The 14,168-nt window shown below is 39.3% G+C and overlaps 1 non-coding gene across 1 annotated transcript; it reads right to left on the bottom strand.

Moving 5' to 3' along the window:
• Positions 1-676: 676 nt before the first annotated feature.
• Positions 677-784, bottom strand: LOC148581309 (small nucleolar RNA R71). The gene has a single exon (XR_015898999.1). It is a non-coding gene; the product is annotated as a small nucleolar RNA R71 (small nucleolar RNA).
• Between the last annotated feature and the right edge of the window lie 13,384 nt (positions 785-14,168).

Genomic DNA, 14,168 nt, shown 5'->3' on the forward strand with positions numbered 1-14,168 from the left:
CCATTCGTACAGTTGTGCTTCTTCCTTTACATTACATTCTTTGTCTCCCCCTCTTCTTCCACTTACATAAGGGAACCTCTATACTGTGGTAAAGAGAATCTCTATTATTATTATTATTTTTCTGTGCCCTCTTCTTTGTCATATGAGCAGGAGCAAGGATAAGAACATTCTACTGGAGGCAGATCCAGAACCTGAAAGGACTCTGAAGAGAAAATTAAGAGAAGCTAAAATACAACAATCCAGAGATAACCTTTCAGAAATTTTCGAACAGGCAGAGGAGATGTCAGCTGAAAATAATAATAATGTAAGGAAGATGCTTGGTGACTTTACTGCACCTAATTCCAATTTACATGGAAGAAGAATCTCCATTCCTGCCATTGGAGCAAACAACTTTGAGCTGAAACCTCAATTAGTTTCTCTGATGCAGCAGAACTGCAAGTTTCATGGACTTCCATCTGAAGATCCTTTTCAGTTCTTAACTGAATTCTTGCAGATATGTGATACTGTAAAGACTAATGGAGTAGATCCTGAAGTCTACAGGCTCATGCTTTTCCCTTTTGCTGTAAGAGACAGAGCTAGATTATGGTTGGATTCTCAACCCAAAGACAGCCTGAACTCTTGGGATAAGCTGGTCACGGCTTTCTTAGCCAAGTACTTTCCTCCTCAAAAGCTGAGGAAGCTTAGAGCTGATGTTCAAACCTTCAGACAGAAAGAAGGTGAATCTCTCTATGAAGCTTGGGAAAGATACAAACAGTTGACCAAAAAGTGTCCTTCTGACATGCTTTCAGAATGGACCATCCTGGATATATTCTATGATGGTTTATCTGAGCTATCAAAGATGTCACTGGACACTTCTGCAGGTGGATCCATTCACCTAAAGAAAACGCCTGCAGAAGCTCAAGAACTCATTGACATGGTTGCTAATAACCAGTTCATGTACACTTCTGAAAGGAATCCTGTGAGTAATGGGACGCCTATGAAGAAGGGAGTTCTTGAGGTTGATACTCTGAATGCCATATTGGCTCAGAATAAAATATTGACTCAGCAAGTCAATATGATCTCTCAGAGTCTGAATGGAATGCAAGCTGCATCCAACAGTACTCAAGAGGCATCTTCTGAAGAAGAAGCCTATGATCCTGAGAACCCTGCAATAGCAGAGGTAAATTACTTAGGTGAACCTTATGGAAACACCTATAACTCAACATGGAGAAATCATCCAAATTTCTCATGGAAGGATCAAAAGCCCCAACAAGGCTTTAATAATGGTGGAAGAAACAGGTTTAGCAATAGCAAGCCTTTTCCATCATCCACTCAGCAACAGACAGAGAACTCTGAACAAAATGCTTCTAATTTAGCAAATCTAGTCTCTGATCTATCTAAGGCCACTGTAAGTTTCATGAATGAAACAAGGTCCTCCATTAGAAATTTGGAAGCACAAGTGGGCCAGCTGAGTAAAAGGATCACTGAAATCCCTCCTAGTACTCTCCCAAGCAATACAGAAGAGAATCCAAAAGGAGAGTGCAAGGCCATTGACATAAGTGCCATGGCCGAACCTGTGAGGAGAGGAGAGGACGTGAATCCCAAGGAGGAAGACCTCCTGGGACGTCCAGTGATCAATAAGGAGCTTCCCTCTGAGGAACCAAAGGACTCTGAGGCTCATTTAGAGACCATAGAGATTCCATTGAACCTCCTTATGCCCTTCATGAGCTCTGATGAGTATTCCTCTTCTGAAGAGAATGAGGATGTTACTGAAGAGCAAATTGCCAAGTTTCTTGGTGCAATCATGAAGCTGAATGCCAAATTGTTTGGCATTGATGCTTGGGAAGTTGAACCTCCCTTGTTCATCAATGAACTAAGTGATCTGGATCAACTGACATTGCCTCAGAAGAGACAGGATCCTGGAAAGTTCATAATACCCTGTACCATAGGCACCATGATCTTTAAGGTTCTGTGTGACCTTGGTTCAGGAATAAACCTCATGCCCCTCTCTGTGATAGAGAAACTGGGAATCTATGGGGTGCAAGCTGCTAAAATCTCACTAGAGATAGCAGACAGCTCAAGAAGACAGGCTTATGGACAAGTAGAAGATGTATTAGTAAAGGTTGAGGGCCTTTACATCCCTGCTGATTTCATAGTCCTGGATACTGGAAAGGAAGAGGATGAATCCATCATCCTAGGAAGACCTTTCCTGGCCACAGCAAGAGCTGTGATTGATGTTGACAGAGGTGAAATAGTCCTTCAATGGAATGAGAACTCCCTTGTATTCAAAACTCAAGGATCTCCCTCTGCAACCATAGAGAGGAAGCTTGAAAAGCTTCTCTCAAAGCAGAGTCAACCAGAGCCCCCACAGTCAAACTCTAAGTTTGGTGTTGGGAGGCCACAACCAAACTCTAAGTTTGGTGTTGAACTCCCATATCCAAACTCTAAGTTTGGTGTTGGAGAGTCTCAACAAAGCTCTGCACATCTGTGAGGCTCCATGAGAGCCCACTGTCAAGCTATTGACATTAAAGAAGCGCTTGTTGGGAGGCAACCCAATGTTTATCTAATTCTTATTTTTATTGTTTTTCATGTTTTCTTAGGTTCATGATCATGTGGAGTCACAAAATAAATAGAAAAATTGAAAACGGAATCAAAAACAGCAGAAGAAAAATCACACCCTGGAGGAGCATCTGTCTGGCGTTCAGCGCCAGAACAGAGCATGGTTCTGGCGCTGAACGCCCAAAATGGGTAGCTTCTGGGCGCTGAACGCCAGAACAGGCATGGTTCTGGCGTTCAACGCCAGAAATGGCACACAGATGGGCGTTGAACGCCCAAAATGGCCACCAACCTGGCGCTGAACGCCCAGAGTTGGGTACAAAGGCATTTTTACATGCCTAATGGGTGCAGGGATGTAAATCCTTGAACACCTCAGGATCTGTGGACCCCACAGGATCATCTCAGGATCTGTGGACCCCACAGGATCCACTCAGGATCTGTGGACCCCACAGGATCCCCACCTACCTCCACTCACTTCTTCTCACCACTCTCTTTCACACAACCCCATAAACACTCTTCCCTAAAAGCCCTTCACCAATCACCTCAATCTCTCTTCCCCATTAAACCTTCACCACTCACATCCATCCACTCTTCCCCATAAACCTACCTCATAAACTCCACCTACCTTCAAAATTCAAAACCAAGGTGGAAGTTCATGAGATTATACCTCAAGAACTCTACAAAGTGGCTGACAAGTCCTCCACCATGGCAAGGTTAGCCTTTCCTCACCTCATTTGCCACCTATGCAATTCAGCTGGAATTGACATAGAGGGAGATATCCTCATTAAAGAGGACAAGCCCATCACTAAGAAAAAGATGGAGCAAGCAAGAGAGCCCAGTCATGGAGCTCAAGGGGCGCAAGAAGCTCATCACCATGAGATCCCGGAGATGCCTCAAATGCACTTTCCTCCACAAAACTATTGGGAGCAAATCAACACCTCCCTAGGAGAATTGAGTTCCAATATGGGACAACTAAGGGTGGAACATCAAGAGCACTCCATCATGCTTCATGAAATAAGAGAAGATCAAAAAGCAATGAGGGAGGAGCAACAAAGACAAGGAAGAGACATAGAAGAGCTCAAGGACATCATTGGTTCCTCAAGAAGAAAACGCCACCATCACTAAGGTGGATTCATTCCTTGTTCTTCTTTCTTCTGTTTTTCGTTTTCTATGTTATGTGCCTATCTATGTTTGTGTCTTCACTACATGATCATTAGTAGTTAGTAACTTTGTCTTAAAGATATGAATGTCCTATGAATCCATCACCTCTCTTAAATGAAAAATGTTTTAATTCAAAAGAACAAGAAGTACATGAGTTTCGAATTTATCTTTGAACTTAGTTTAATTATATTGATGTGGTGACAATGCTTCTTGTTTTCTGAATGTATGCTTGAACAGTGCATATGTCTTTCGAAGTTGTTGTTTAAGAATGTTAAATATGTTGGCTCTTGAAAGAATGATGACTAGGAGACATGTTATTTGATAATCTGAAAAATCATAAAAATGATTCTTGAAGCAAGAAAAAGCAGCAAAGAACAAAGCTTGCAGAAAAAAAAAAAAAGAAAGGGGCGAAAAAATAGAAAGAAAAAAAAAATAGAAAGAAAAAGAAAAAGCAAGCAGAAAAAGCCAATAACCCTTAAAACCAAAAGGCAAGGGCAAATAAAAAGGATCCCAAGGCTTTGAGCATCAGTGGATAGGAGGGCCTAAAGGAATAAAATCCTGGTCTAAGCGGCTAAACCAAGCTGTCCCTAACCATGTGCTTGTGGCGTGTAGGTATCAAGTGAAAACTTGAGACTGAGCGGTTAAAGTCAAGGTCCAAAGCAAAAAAAAAAAAAAGAGTGTGCTTAAGAACCCTGGACACCTCTAATTGGGGACTTTAGCAAAGCTGAGTCACAATCTGAAAAGGTTCACCCAATTATGTGTCTGTGGCATTTATGTATCCGGTGGTAATACTGGAAAACAAAGTGCTTAGGGCCACGGCCAAGACTCATAAAGAAGCTGTGTTCAAGAATCATCATACTGAACTAGGAGAGTCAATAACACTATTCGAAATCTGAAGTTCCTATAGATGCCAATCATTCTGAACCTCAATGGATAAAGTGAGATGCCAAAACTATTCAAGAGGCAAAAAGCTATAAGTCCCGCTCATATGATTGGAGCTATGTTTCATTGATAGTTTGGAATTTATAGTATATTCTCTTCTTTTTATCCTATTTGATTTTCAGTTGCTTGGGGACAAGCAACAATTTAAGTTTGGTGTTGTGATGAGCGGATAATTTATACGCTTTTTGGCATTGTTTTTAGTATGTTTTTAGTAGGATCTAGTTACTTTTAGGGATGTTTTCCTTAGTTTTTATGTTAAATTCACATTTCTGGACTTTACTATGAGTTTGTGTGTTTTTCTGTGATTTCAGGTATTTTCTGGCTGAAATTGAGGGACTTGAGCAGAAATCAGATTCAGAGGTTGAAAAAGGACTGCTGATGCTGTTGGATTCTGACCTCCCTACACTCAAAGTGGATTTTCTGGAGCTACAGAACTCGAAATGGCGCGCTTCCAATTGCGTTGGAAAGTAGACATCCAGGGCTTTCCAGAAATATATAATAGTCCATACTTTTGCCAAGAATTGACGACGTAAACTGGCGTTCAACGCCAGCCTTCTGCCCAAATCTGGCGTCCAGCGCCAGAAAAGGATCCAAAACCAGAGTTGAACGCCCAAACTGGCACAGAAACTGGCGTTCAACTCCACAAATGGCCTCTGCACGTGGAACACTTAAGCTCAGCCCAAACACACACCAAGTGGGCCCCGGAAGTGGATTTATGCATCAATTACTTACTCATGTAAACCCTAGTGACTAGTTTATTATAAATAGGACCTTTTACTAGTCTTTTTGAGAATCTTTGGTCTCAGTTTTATTCCATTGTTCATCTTAGGAGACTATTGATCTCGTTTAGGGGGCTGGCCATCTTGGCCATGCCTGGACCTTCACTTATGTATTTTCATACGGTAGAGTTTCTACACTCCATAGATTAAGGTGTGGAGCTCTGCTGTTCCTCAAAGATTAATGCAAAGTACTACTGTTTTCTATTCAATTCTTCTTATTTCTCTTCTAAGATATCCATTCGCACCCAAGAACGTGATGAAGGTGATGATTATGTGTGACGCTCATCATCCTTCCCCCTTATGAACGCGTGCCTGACAAACACTTCTGTTCTACATGAATTAAGCTAGAATGAGTATCTCTTAGATCTCCTAACCAGAATCTTCGTGGCGTAAGCTAGAATGATGGCGGCATTCAAGAGAATCCGGAAAGTCTAAACCTTGTCTGTGGTATTCTGAGTAGGATTCAATGATTGAATGACTGTGACGAGCTTCAAACTCGCGATTGTTGGGCGTTAGTGACAGACGCAAAAGGAGGGTGAATCCTATTCCATCATGATCGAGAACCGACAGATGAATAGCCGTGCCGTGACAGGGTGCGTGAGCATATTATTCACTGAGAGGAGGGGATGTAGCCACTGACAACGGTGATGCCCTTGCATACAGCCAGCCATGGAAAGGAGTGAGACAGATTGGATGAAGATAGCAGGAAAGCAGAGGTTCAGAGGAACAAAAAGCATCTCCATTCGCTTATCTGAAATTCCTACCAATGAATTACATAAGTATCTCTATCCCTATTTTATTATATCATATTCGAAAACACCATTATCACTTTATATCTGCCTGACTGAGATTTACAAGGTGACCATAGCTTGCTTCATACCAACAATCTCCGTGGGATTCGACCCTTACTCACGTAAGGTATTACTTGGACGACCCAGTGCACTTGCTGGTTAGTTGTATCGAAGTTGTGACAATTATGTATTGAGATCAGAGCACCAAGTTGCTCACGTTGCCGGGGATTGTTTGAGCCTGGACATCACAATTTCGTGCACCATAAGGCTATGGTCACGGTGAAAAAACGTGGCCTAAAGTATCATAATTTGAAAATTGTAACCGTGACCATAGATAAAAAAACCGTGACCATAGACCTATAGCCACGAGAGAATAGGCCACGGTAAAAAACCGTGACCATAGGTCTAAAACCATGACCATAGATCTATGGTCACCCTTTTTACTAGCTATGGTCACGGTTTTTTACCGTGACCATAAGCCTTTTTTTGTAGTGTTTAAAACTTATCGTTTCAAAGTATGAAATGATAGGTTTTACCTAATCTCGTGCTCTTCACATGTATTTTAAATTTTCAAATTTCAAGAAATGGTTATAAGAAAATGAAAAAGTTCGCGTGTTTCTGGAAATGTGTAATGTTCTCAGTGGACTTTAATGTGCCTTTATTAATTCAAAACCCTTTTGTATTCTCCAAGTTTCATTATTGTTCTATTTTCAGAGAATCCTTTTCCAAAAAATCCTTCGTATTCTTCGCAAAACTCTTCTCACTTTCTTGCAAATCACTCCCACATTCCCTCTATGGACTCTCAACCTGGTCTTCATTCAAGCAGTATACCAGCTGTTACTGCTACATCATCATCATCCACCACCATTGCTGCAACCACTACTACTTCTACCCCGTCACTATTGCTGGAGCTGCCATTTCATCTTCTTTACCTGCCTCTGTCTCCGCCACTATAGATGCTCCTTCTTCTTCGGGTGTAGCTCTTGCTTCTCCTCCTCAGGGGGAAGACGACGACGTTCATGTTATGGCTCCTCCACTACTACTAGTGAATAATGTGTCATAGTTCTATAATTATGATGGGAACTTACGACTTAAGAGCTCCAATCCTGATGTAGAAATCACTGCTTTATGACACACTCATGTACTACTTCCATTTAAAGTTTCTAATCTCCTATATTTATTCCTAGGGCCAATTTCTACCTTAGAACAAGTTGACTCGATCTCTTCATTTTTTCCTTCCCTTCCTGAACATATTCTTTTGATTTTTTGTAACCATATCAAAGCTACTTATTTTGTCAGTTGAGTATCTAGGACAACACCCCGAAAAAAATCTAGCTCTCTTTTTTTGACTTGGATGTTGAGGTTATCTTTGACCTATAAGTCTGTGTGGAGATCTTTAGGTATTGTTTCGACTCTTTGACTAGCCACTCATGACCTATCCTATACTGCCCCCTTCTTGGGGCTAGCATGTACTTTTGGTGTCCAGCCACCAATAACTTCCATCTCGTATATGGAATAATGGGTTCGACCTTGATGGAGATCTCAGCTTTGACTGGGCTTTTTCCTAATGGAGAAGATGTTTACTGGACGACCACATGTCCTGATGATGTTTTCGACATCAACTTTGATTCGACTTCTGTGACGGGTTTTATTCAAAATAACATGAGTTTTGAAAATGACCCTATTAGTGATAGTGAACACGTAGCTTTCCTTCTCTTATGGCTCAATGCCTTTGTTTGCTGTCCAAAGTCGATCCAAATCCAGAAAAGCAATTACTTCCCATTAGCTATCATGCTTCATCACAAGAAATACATCAACTTTCCCTCACTTATCTTGGGTCAACTGTATGAGATTCTTTCTTTGGTAGTCAGTAAAATTCAATGGGAAAACCGTCGACAAACCTGTTTGGTCCACTTTGGATTGTTAACCTATGGTTGAAATTTGTTTTTGAACCTCAATTTACTGTCCCTTCTGAATTTCCAAAAACCCTTCTTGAAGGTATTCGATTGTCTTTTCTTTCTTGGTCGAAACCAAAAGGAATGTCATCAAACTTTCCCTTACCATTAAAAGCAATGTTCATTCTGCTTACCACCCAAATCCTTTGGCCTGTCAAAAAAGTAATGTGAGATACCTTCATTTCCTAACAAACCTCAAACTTGAAAATCAAAAGGCTCTTGATGAACTGTGGTTGAAAACTTTAACTCCCCATATCCTTCCTGTAGGGCTTCCTCATGAGTCAACCATGGCACTAAAAACGAAACTCATAATCTATTCCCCACAATATGTGTCGAGGCAATTTGGCCTTGAACAGGCCTTACCTTGACCTCTTTCACTTGAAGCTGGGGTCCAAATGATCCATTATGAAGTGTCAAATCTGAAGGAATTCGATCAAATCCTTGATTTGAACCATCAACGAGTGACTTCCCAGTACGAGATATATGACATCAAATTTTGTTTTCTTTCGACTCCTTTATTTCACAAATGGTGGTCGACTTATTACCAACCTCATTGCCCTTTGACTGAACAAGCACTTTCTAACCTAGTTCTTCCTTCTGCACAAACTGCTATTACGTCGAAGAAACCAAAGATGAACACATCAATTGGTGCCATCTATTACCCAGGCACCAGGGATAGAATCCATGGTCATACGAGGATTGCTAGATATCTTTCAGGTACCATGTTTTTCTTAATGCTTAACAACCTTTTAAGTCCTTACTCCTCTTATACCTTCCTTATATTCTAGCTGCTCGATCAACAGTCTTAGGGGGGTGTTGCCCCTGACCCAAAACCAGTTGAAGAGAACTGGGAGTCAGACGAGGAAGCTGCAACTAAGAAAACTAAATCCAAAAGGGGTCGAGAAAAACGACGGTCGAGTGAGGCCACCTTATCTTCAAAGAAAAAGGGAGCTTTCGACATCCTTATGGGAGATAAACCCAAGAAAGTACAAAAATATGATCCAGCTCCGCCTATCAAGGTATTTTTGCACACTTCACCTTCAATAGCCAACCTATACATTATGCATATTTTAATGATCCATTTGTTTTACTTTATAGTCGAAACCCATAACGCGTAGTTCTTAGTCCCAGACTGGACCACAAAGCTATTCTAAACCCGGTGTCGATGCATCAGGTGTCGAAGCTGAGGTCACACAACCTCCTCCAAAGGTAACCACCTCCCTTCCTTTCAAGCTTCAACTAATTCCCTGATGGTAATTGTAGCTATTTCTTCTTCTTCTTCTTCTTCTTCTTCTTCTTCTTTCTTTTGTTCATATTCTTATTCTTTCTTTTGCTTTACAAAATATTTTATTTCTTTGTAGGCATGCTATATGCCGCCTCTACCGACTGATGCACAGTCCCAGCAAGAATCTAGTCCTATTTTGACCTCAGCTGTAGTGACTTCGACCATCTTTCCTACCCAAAATCTAACTGATGTCGAACATGATGAGTCTCCTATTAATGTTCCAACTCTTGAAGATGAAGACTTGAACTTTGATGATTTTAATTTCAACCTTACCAACATACTTTCAGAAGCTTGACAAGTATATTCCTTTAAAGGAACAAGAGTTTTCTCTTCTTCTGGACAAGAACCTGAAATCTCCCCTTTAGCGCAAGAAACAGAAAAATCATTCCGACTCGCAAAGAATAAGTTATCTCTCCTGAGCCACAATTTCCACCAGGCCCCGACCATTTGATTATTGAAAGAGTCAATGCTGTTCTTGATTGTCTCAACTATCCCTTAGAAGAGATAAACAATAATGCTGACCTGAAAACTCGACTGTTGGCAGCCCTTAACTTCTTGAATCAGAAAATTCCAGCTAATGCTTAAAATCCTTGGAGACATTTAATGGAAGATATTTACAATCACATTTCCAAGGTCAAGTGATGAGCGGATAATTTATACACTTTTTGACATTGTTTTTAGTATGTTTTTAGTAGAATCTAGTTACTTTTAGGGATGTTTTCATTAGTTTTTAGGTTAAATTCACATTTCTGGACTTTACTATGAGTTTGTGTGTTTTTCTGTGATTTCAGGTATTTTCTGGCTTAAATTGAGGGACTTGAGCAAAAATCAGATTCAGAGGTTAAAGAAGGACTGCTAATGCTGTTGGATTCTGACCTCCCTACACTCAAAATGGATTTTCTGGAGCTACAGAACTCAAAATGGTGCGCTTTCAATTGCGTTGGAAAGTAGACATCCAGGGCTTTCCAGAAATATATAATAGTCTATACTTTGCCCAAGTTTAGATGACGCAAACTGGCGTTCAACGCCAGCTCTCTGCCCAATTCTGGCGTCCAGCGCCAGAAACAAGTTGCAAAGTGGAGTTCAACGCCCAAACTGGCACAAAAGCTGGCGTTCAACTCCAAGAATGACCTCTCCACGTGTAACCTTCAAGCTCAGCCCAAGCACACACCAAGTGGGCCCCGGAAGTGGATTTATGCATCAATTACTTACTTCTGTAAACCCTAGTAGCTAGTTTATTATAAATAGAACTTGTTATCATTGTATCCAGAGTCTTGGTTACTCTGGTTCCCCTCTGGGGCCAAGACCAATGAACTCCATTATCACTTATGTATTTTCAACGGTAGAGTTTCTACACTCCATAGATTAAGGTGTGGAGCTCTGCTGTTCCTCAAAGATTAATGCAAAGTACTACTGTTTTCTATTCAATTCATCTTATTTTGCTTCTAAGATATTCATTCGCACTTCAACCTGAATGTGATGAACGTGACAATCATCATCATTCCCTATGAACGCGTGCCTGACAACTACTTCCGTTCTACATTAGATTGAATTAGTATCTCTTAGATCTCTTAATCAGAATCTTCGTGGTATAAGCTAGATTGATGGCGGCATTCATGAGGGTCCGGAAAGTCTAAACCCTGTCCGTGGTATTCCGAGTAGGACTCTGGGATTGAATGACTGTGACGAACTCCAAACTCGCGAGTGCTGGGCGTAGTGACAGACACAAAAGGATAGTAAATCCTATTTCAGTATGATCGAGAACCTCCAAGATGATTAGCCATGCAGTGACAGCGCATCGGACCATTTTCACAGAGAGGAATAGGATGCAACCAACGACAAGGGTGATGCCTCCAGACGATTAGCCGTGCTGTGACAGAGCATTTGGATCATTTTCCCGAGAGAGATCGAAAGTAGCCATTGGCACCGGTGACATCCTTACATAAAGCCAGCCATAGAAAGGAGTAAGATTGATTGGATGAAGACAGCAGGAAAGCAGAGGTTCAGAGGAACGAATGCATCTCCATACGCTTATCTGAAATTCTCACCAATGAGTTACATAAGTATTTATATCCTTATTTTATTAATTAATTTCGAAAACCTCATTACTATTTTATATCCGCCTGACTGAGATTTACAAGGTGACCATAGCTTGCTTCATACCAACAATCTCCGTGGGATTCGACCCTTACTCACGTAAGGTATTACTTGGACGACTCAGTGCACTTGCTGGTTAGTTGTGCGAAGTTGTGAACCATGGTATTGGCATCGCGTTTTTGGTGCCATTGCCAGGGAAAGAAAGAGCAATGAATTTTACATAATCAAAGTGTAATCACAATTTCTGCGCACCAAGTTTTTGGCGCCGTTGTCGGGGATTGTTCGAGTTTGGACAACTGACGGTTCATCTTGTTGCTCAAATTAGGTAATTTTCTTTTTGTTTTTCTTTCAAAAATTTTTCAAAAATATTTCAAAAAAATTTCTCTTTTGTTTTCGAAAAAAAAAAAGAAAAAAAATTTTAAAATACAAATGTTTTCAAAAATATATTTTTCTTCAGAATTTTTAAGAATGAATTCTAGTGTTTCATGAAGCATGTTGAAGCCTATCTGGCTGTAAAGTCATACCCAAACTGCTTTGGGATTGGCCTTCAACTAATCATCTCAGTGGAGCCATGCCCAATCCTTCTGGATAGGGTATGTCAGGCGTGTCATGTCTGAGTTACATACTAAAGCTTGGCTGGCTATTAAGCCATGCCTGACCCTTTGATTGGAGCTTTAGAGCATAAGATTCCTAGAATTCTTATTAAAAATTTTGGAATCCTTATTTTTTTTTCAAATAATTTTCGAAAAAAAAAAATACAAAAAAATTATAAAATCATAAAAATAAAAAATATTTTCATGTTTCTTGTTTAAGTCTTGAGTCATGTTATAAGTTTGGTGTCAATTGCATGTGCATCTTGCATTTTTCGAAAATTTTTATGCATTCATAATGTTCTTCATGATCTTCAAGTTGTTCTTGGTAAGTTTTCTTGTTTGATCTTTTCATTTGCATGTTTTGTGTCTTTTCTTGTTTTTCATATGCATTCTTGAATTCTTAGTGCCTAAACATTAGAGATTTCTAAGTTTGGTGTCTTGCATGTTTTCTTTGCATTAAAAATTTTTCAAAAATATGTTCTTGATGTTCATCATGATCTTCATAGTGTTCTTGGTGTTCATCTTGACATTCATAGCATTCTTGCATGCATCACATATTTTGATCTAAAATTCTCATGCATTGCATCATTTTCATGTTTCTCTCTCTCATCATTAAAAATTCAAAAATAAAAAAATATCTTTCCCTTTTTCTCTCACAAAATTTCGAAAATTAGATTTGACTTTTTCAAAAAATTTTTAAAATCAAGTTGTTTTCTATGAGTCAAAGCAAATTTTCAATTTAAAAATCTTATCTTTTTCAAAATCTTTTTCAAAAATCAAATCTTTTTCATTTTTCTTAGTTATTTTCGAAAATTTTAAAAAATATTTTTCAAAAATATTTTTCTTAATTTTACATCATAATTTTCGAAAATAACATCACCAATTAATGTTTTGATTCAAAAATTTCAAGTTTGTTACTTACTTGTTAAGAAAGATTCAAACTTTAAGTTCTAGAATCATATCTTGTGATTTCTTGTGAATCAAGTCATTAATTGTGATTTTAAAAATCAAATCTTTTTCAAAAACTAATTTCAAACATATCTTTTCAGAATATCTTCTTATCATATCTTTTTCAAAAATTTGATTTCAAAATATCTTCTCTAACTTCTTATCTCCTTATCCTTTCAAAATTGATTTTCAAAATTTGTTTCAACTAACTAACTAACTTTTTGTTTGTTTCTTATCTTTTTCAAAACCACCTAACTAACTCTCTCTCTCTATTTTTCGAAAATATCTCCCCCTTTTTCAAAAATTACTAACTCTTTTTCAAAAACTATTTTCGAAAATCCTCTCCCTCTCTCATCCTATTCTATTTATTTATTCATCGACTAACACTTCTCTTCATCTCACATCACTGCTCCTATCCTTACCCTTGTGTTTGGATTCTTCATTTTTCTTCACCCCTATTCCTTTTCTTCTTCTACTAATAATAAGGAACCTCTTTACTGTGACATAGAGGATTCCTCTTCTTTTCTTTTTCTCTTCTCTTTCTTATGAGCAGGGACAGAGAAAAAGGCATTCTTGTTGAAGCTGATCCAGAACCTGAAAGGACTCTGAAGAGAAAACTAAGAGAAGCTAAATTACAACAATCCAGAGACAACCTTATTGAAAATTTCGAACAAGTAAAGGAGATGGCAGCCGAACCCAACAACAATAATGCAAGGAGAATGCTTGGTGACTTTACTGCACCTAATTCCAATTTACATGGAAGAAGCATCTCCATTCCTGCCATTGGAGCAAACAACTTTGAGCTGAAACCTCAGCTAGTTTCTCTGATGCAACAGAACTGCAAGTTTCATGGACTTCCATCTGAAGATCCTTTTCAGTTCTTAACTGAATTCTTGCAGATCTGTGATACTGTTAAGACTAATGGAGTAGATCCTGAAGTCTACAGGCTCATGCTTTTCCCTTTTGCTGTAAGAGACAGAGCTAGAGTGTGGTTGGACTCTCAACCCAAAGATAGCCTGAACTCTTGGGATAAGCTGGTCACGGCTTTCTTAGCCAAGTTCTTTCCTCCTCAAAAGCTGAGC

This window comes from Arachis ipaensis, chromosome B10 (genome assembly GCF_059453495.1).
Source record: "Arachis ipaensis isolate K30076 ecotype BB chromosome B10, ASM5945349v1, whole genome shotgun sequence".
NCBI lineage: Eukaryota > Viridiplantae > Streptophyta > Magnoliopsida > Fabales > Fabaceae > Arachis > Arachis ipaensis.